The following is a 6,758-nucleotide window of genomic DNA, read 5'->3' as shown; positions in this document are numbered from 1 at the left end:
TGCACAGCTGTTCCTTGTAGGTACACACAGGGATCTGAGTGTCTCTGACTCCGGGACTTGGAACTCGGATGATATGACCGTCTGCAGCACTGGTTACTTCCTTGTGTGAGGTAACTCCCGATGGAACATATGTAAAACACGATAGCTCATTGAGAAATACGTCCAAAATAGTACCCAAGAGACGTATTTCTGTTGTGTTTCTAGTCCTGTTCCTGACATGACAGACAGCATTGTACTTATTGTGTGCTTCCTGACGGTTCGGTGCATGCTTCCGTGATCGCATTGTGTGCAGTAATCTGCGTTTGAGCTGCAATTACGTGCGTTTGAAATCCAGGACCACCGGCCTCGATTTTGTTTTCCTCTTCTCGTGCGCAATTGCAACACAGTAAACGATCAATTAATATTGGGAAAAAATATACACAGGCGTGTGAAAAGCTCACTTTCCGTCGCAATTATGCAATGGTTAGAGATCACTTTGATACAGGAGATAAGGATGGAAAGTGGGTTTGGGTAGAGATGAGGAACATTGAGGAAAGAGGAAACCAGCCGGTGCAGCTTACAAGAACACTAACAGTAACCACAGTGTAACAAAAAACGTACAGGAAAAAATACCGCCTGTGAATGATAAAAGAAGGCAAGAATTATGGGAGACATTCATTTCCCTTCTTCCTCTCCTGTTTGAATTGTAAAGAAACTTTGAAGAAAAACAATCGAAAACTCATACATGCCCCACCGAACAACGTGCGCCATACCTTGGTCATTGATTACTGTAGATTAGAATACTTACAATGTGCAAACAGGTCCTTCAGCCCAGCAACTCCACACCGACCCGCCCGAGCCCAAATGCATTCCTCTCCTTTAACCACGTCAATTTAGCACGGCCATTTCAACAAACCGGTATATTTTTGGACTGTGGGAGAAAAGCAGAGCAAGCACACGCAGGCACAGGGAGATTGTGCAAACTCCACATATTCAGTTGATTGAGGCGGGAATTGACCCTGACTCCGTGGCATTGTGAAACAGCAGCGCTCACGATGGTGTCAGCGTGAGATGGGACTTATTTGCCTTCTTTAATTGGGAAAAATCTCTGTCATTGTGAGCATCTGGCAAGACCAGTTCCTTCGCCAGAAAAAGAAATGAATATGTCATTAACCTTTGTTTGTTTCAGATCCAAGAATACTCAGATCAATAGCTCCTTTCAATGAATAATTTTGACTCAATTTGGCTGCAAATATCTTGTCCTAACTTTGTGCTTTTCTTCTTTTACATTGGTGTCTCGCACCTTACAAATGACAGCAAAGGTATGAATGGAGATGGAAACATGTAACTCAAGTCAGCGGCAGCTTTCAATGAGATCACGGCTGATTTGGTCAATGCTCAGGGGGCGGTGCTGTCTGTAGTCATGGCCGAGTGGTTAAGGCGATGGATTAGAAATCCATTGGGGTTTCCCCACGTAGGTTCGAATCCTGCTGACTACGTTATGAACGCTTTCCTGCTGGAACTATTCAAAGTTCAGAAAGCCTGTTTTGCAAACCAGGCCTGTAATTTGATTAGACTTGAGAAACTGGAGTTCTTCATCAGAAATGCTCCACATTTAAAACATGATCTCTGTTTCTCTTTCCAGATACACTGCTCGACACATCGGGTTTCTGCAGTTGTTATTGAACGCCCTGAGCAGAAGTGCTGCTTTTCATTAGATTCCTTTCATCCCTTGTCCTCTGTTCTCTGACTCTGGTCATTGGCAACACTTCCTCCTGCTCGTCAGAGTGCTCATTCCCCACCGCTCCCTCTCCCATCATTACAAACGACCGCAGGAAATTGCCACTTAACCATCTTTGTTCCAAAGTGAAACTCACCAGCCTAGGAACTCTCTCCACCAAACGGGACTTCTCATCCCTGGACATGGTGCAAGCCAGAGGATTGTGAAGAGTTGCTGTGAAAATATTGTCAGTTGGCAGTTGGAAAAATGTTTAGGAAGCAAACCATATAATTTAGGCTCCAGCTTTGGAAATCTTGAGAAACCCTTTGGGAAATGGAATCATAGGAATTTGAAGAAGTGTAAATTGTCAGTCCGAGTAGAGGAAGGGACATTGACTCTGATCTTCTCGAGACAGGAACTGATCTGAGACATTGAAAGAATTCTCGCTCCCGTACGCGAGGAATACAAACTTCATCTGGACTGTGGGATAATGAAAAACTCTGGAACACTCAAGACAATATCCAAATATTGACTGAGATCACTACAGAACGAGTACTATAGATGGGTCAGTTTTTGTCCACTGTGTGCGGGAGGGCTTCCTGACACAGTATGTAGACATGCCTTCAAGGGAAGAAGCCACTTTCGATTTAGTACTGGGTAACGAGCCTGGCCAGGTTTTAGATTTGGAAGTAGGTGAGCACTGTGGAGACAGCGATCACAATTCTCTCAGGTTTACTTTCGTGATGGAAAGGGATAGGTGTACTCCACGGAGCAAGAGTTTCAGCTGGTGGAAGGGAAATCACGATGCAATGAGGTAAGATTTAGGAATCGTAGAGTGGGGTAGGAAACTGTAGGGGGTGAGCACATTAAAAATGTGGAGCTTATTCAAGGAAAAGCTCCTGTGTGTCCTAGATAAGTATGTACCTGTCAGGGAGGGAGGAAGATATAGAACGCGTGAGCCGTGCTTTACTAAGGAAGTGGAAACCCTGGTCAAGAAGAACAAGAAGTCTTATGTTAGGACAAAACGTGAAAACTCAGTTCGAGCGCTCGAGGGTTCCAACGATATCAGGAAAGACCTAAAAAGAGAGCTGAGAAGAGCCAGGAGGAGACATGAGAAGTTGTTGGCAGATAGGATCAGGGTTAACCCTAAGGCTTTCCATAGGTAAGTCAGCACTAAAAGAATGACGAGAGTTAAATTTGGGACAATCAAGGATAACAGTGGGAAGTCGTGTGTGGAGTCAGTGGAGATAGAGGAAGCACTAAATAAATATTTTTCGACAGAGTTCGCTATAGATAATGAAAATGTTGGCGAGGAAGATACAGAGATACTTGCATCTAGACTAGAAGAGACTGAGGTTCACATGGAAGAGATATTAGAAATACTGCAGAGTGTGAAAATAGATAAGTCAGCTGGGCCGGATGGGATCTATCTGATGTTGTTCAGCAAATGCACTGCAGGAAGGTACAAATCAAGCTGATGCTAACAACGGCTCGTTTTGAGCCGCTAATTTGCAGTGAAGTGGCGGCGCCAATAAAAGGTTTCACGCAGCTCGTCTAATTCCACATCCTGAGCTCGAAATGACCAGATGTCTCTCGCAGAGTTTCGGCAGGGTCTTGCTTTGACGACACCATGACATGTTTTCACTGGAGTGGATCATGAAATCGCGTCGGGACTGCGAATAAAACGATGGAAACTTCCAGCAGAGAAGGAGGCGACCCTGAAGCAGGCAGCTGAGGACAAATGTTTCTCCTTTGCCAGTGAAAGGCACTGCTTCACAAATTGGAAACTTCGAAGTGAAGCAGTGTTGGTGATTATCTTCGCTGCTTGTTCACCTTTTTAATTCTGATTCCGTGAAAGTCCATGGCATTACATATCGACATTCTGCCAGCAGTGAGCCTGTCTCTTGGGCCAGTGGCGTAATGGATAACGCGTCTGACTTCGGATCAGAAGGTTGTAGGTTCGAGTCCTACCTGGCTCAAAGGGGAATGTCTGACTTTAATCGTGCCCCACGTTGACGCTCCCCTGTGAAGTCCTGGCGGGACTTCGCTTCTGTGCTTCCACATTTGGAACTTGCATTTGTCCTATTGTCCATTTCAAATTCCAGCTCACCACAACGGAGACCTCTGTCGCTTTGGGGGTATCTTTCTGTGTGTCTCCCTTTGTGGGTGAAAATGAGCATGAGTTCCTCAAAAGAGTTACAAGTCGTTGTGCAAGTGTCATACATTTGCCCCATTATGGTGCCATTTAAGAACACAGGATAAAGTCATTGACATTTGCCCTGGGAACATTAGAACACACGAGACTTTGGGCCAAAGTTGGAAACTGAGACTGGAATGGATGGCTCTCTGATTAGCCGCGATGCACACAGGCGGAATGGCCTTTTCCCACTTTGTAAATCTACGAAGACAAGTTGAACATAATCTGCAACGAAAATGTTCATAAAGGGTGTTTTATTTTCACCAAATACGATAGTATCTATCGCCTAGTCTTGTTATTTACTTGTGAGGATTCGATAGTCTCAGCACCGTGGCCCGGATCGTATTCCCGCCCATGGAATGGTTGTATTGTTCAGCACCCTTTCTACTCATTGATAAAGGAAGCTACCTCGGTAACTATCACCCTCAATTTACATCGATGTGCCCTTGTGCCAAAATTACCATTTGAAGAAAAATGCCTTCACTGTCCACCTTATGGCAACCTCTGATCATCTTCTATGTCTCTCTAAATTCACCCCTCAAACTTCTTGTCGCAATCAAAAACCGCCTCAAGTCCCTCAACCTTTCCTCGTAAGACCATCTCTCCCTAGAAGGCAACATCCTAGAAAATGTCCTTTGCACCCTTTCCAATGCTTTCACATCCATTGTATAATGTGGTGACCAGAAATGCACGCAACTCTATGAGTGTGGCCACCCCAGTTAATTTCTGGAGCTGCAAAGTGATAATTTCACTCTGAAACTGAATCACTCTCCCAAGAAAAACTAACACACCGTACTCCTTGCAAACAAACCTGTCAACATGGGTGGTAACTTTCCGAATTTTAAATACATGGGCACCAAGATCGCTCTACACATCTACACTTCCAAGAATATAACAATTAGCCAGGAACTCTTTATTCTTGTTGCTCCTTCCGAAGTAAATTATCTCACACTTTTCAACATTAAAATCCATTTGCCACATCTGAGGTCAGCTAGACAGATTATCCATGCCCCTCTGTAACCGTCAGCAGATATTGCCACTATTGACTATATCGTCGATCTTAATGTCATCTGCAAACTTATGAATCCATCATTCCATGCCCTAATCCAGGTCATTTATACTGAAAAATATATCCACCACATCAACCACTTTACTCTCATCCACCTGTTTGCTCACCTTCTCAAAGACCTCAATAAGGTTTGTGAGGCACAACCTACTATTCATAAAATCGTACACACTATCCCGAATCAACTTCTTCCTTTTCGATGATCATAAATTCTATCTCTCATAATCTGTTCCAAAACGTTAGCTGCAAGAAAGCTATGGATCACTGTTCTATAATTACCAGCATTGTCTCTACTCCACTTCGTGAAGAAGAGGACAATATTTGCTAAACTCGGGTCTTCTAGCACTAATGACATAAACACTGATGAAATAAAGCTTATAGTCAAAAGTTCTGCAATCTCCTCCCACGATTCGCAGAGAATCCTCGGATACATCCCATCAAGTCCAGGGGACAAACCTATTTTTAGACTTTCATGAATTGCTAACAACTCCTCTTTATGAATGTCAAGTTCGTTTATTCTAATAGGCTGCATCGCAATACTCTCTTCGACAACATTGTCTTTTTCATTTCTGCTATGAAAAAAAATACATTCAGCGTCTCTGCTATCCTTGAACTCTGCTGACAACTTCGTACTTCTGTTCTTGACAGGCCATAATCATATGTTAGACATTCTTTTCTTCTTGAACTATCAATTGAAAGCTTCAGGATTGTTCCTGCCAGACAAAGACTTCTCCTGCCTCCTGTTCGCTCGAAGTAGCTCTCTATTTAGGCCCTTCCTGGTTTACTTTTAATTCCCAAGCGTGCTACCTCAGCCTTCATATCTCATGTTTACATACGCCTCCTTCTCCTTCTTCTCAAGAGATTCAACTTCTTCAGTAAACCCTGCTCCCTGTGTCGACCTCATATTTCCCGCATGACGCATACATACTTACCAAGGACATGCAGTAGCTTTTCCCTGAACAAATCCATATTTCAGGGGTGCACAACCCTTGAAGTTGCTTTCCACAGTCGGTGCATCTTAACTCTTGTCTAATCGCATCATAATGGCCTTTCTCCCCGCGATACCACATGCTCTGCAATAAATACCTATGCCTATCCATCACTAAATAAACAGAACCGAATTGTGGTCACTATCAATAAAGTGCTCACTTACCTCCAAAGAGAACAGCTGGCTGAGTTCATTACCAATAAGCAAATCCAATGTATCGTTGCACCTTGTTGGCCTGTCTACATGCTGCATCAGGAAACCCTCCTGCACACATTGGACAAAAACTGACCGATCCAAGGTGCTGAACCGATAACATTTCCAATCAATATTTGGAAAGTTAAAGCTCCCCATAACAACTACCCTGTCACTTTTGTTCCTATCCAGAATCATCTTTGCAATCTTTTCTTCCATAAATCTAGAACATTTTTGTGGTGATCTCTCCATTCCGGATTCTAATCTCAGTACATTCCACCTCAGCAGATTCAGTCGCATCCTCACCAATATCCTTTTTGCTACCATATTACTGTCCTTGACGAATAATGCCACATCTTCCCCTCTGAAACGACCCTCCTGTTCTGACTGAAAAATCGAAACTGTGGTACCAGGAACAACCATTCTCTTCAGTCCTCCGTTCATGTCTCTGAAATGGCCACAACATCGAAGTCCCAGGTAACAACCCATGACACCTACCTTATCCCACATGCTTCTGGCGTTGAAGCAAACACATTTCAACCCACCTTCATCCTTGCCAGTACACTCTTGTAAACCTGAAACGCTATTTATGACAAAACCACTCACAACCACCTGC

General features: G+C 43.7%; 2 non-coding genes across 2 annotated transcripts; both read left to right on the top strand.

The window, feature by feature from the left end:
* Positions 1-1,396: 1,396 nt before the first annotated feature.
* Positions 1,397-1,478, top strand: trnas-aga (transfer RNA serine (anticodon AGA)). Its single transcript has one exon. It is a non-coding gene; the product is annotated as a tRNA-Ser (tRNA).
* A 2,127-nt stretch (positions 1,479-3,605) lies between these two features.
* trnar-ucg (transfer RNA arginine (anticodon UCG)) lies at positions 3,606-3,678 on the top strand. Its single transcript has one exon. It is a non-coding gene; the product is annotated as a tRNA-Arg (tRNA).
* The last annotated feature ends 3,080 nt before the right edge of the window (positions 3,679-6,758 follow it).

This window comes from Chiloscyllium punctatum, chromosome 29 (assembly GCF_047496795.1).
Source record: "Chiloscyllium punctatum isolate Juve2018m chromosome 29, sChiPun1.3, whole genome shotgun sequence".
Taxonomy (NCBI): domain Eukaryota; kingdom Metazoa; phylum Chordata; class Chondrichthyes; order Orectolobiformes; family Hemiscylliidae; genus Chiloscyllium; species Chiloscyllium punctatum.
The sequence above is the reverse complement of the archived record's forward strand: the minus strand, read 5'-3'. Positions and strand labels throughout refer to the sequence as shown.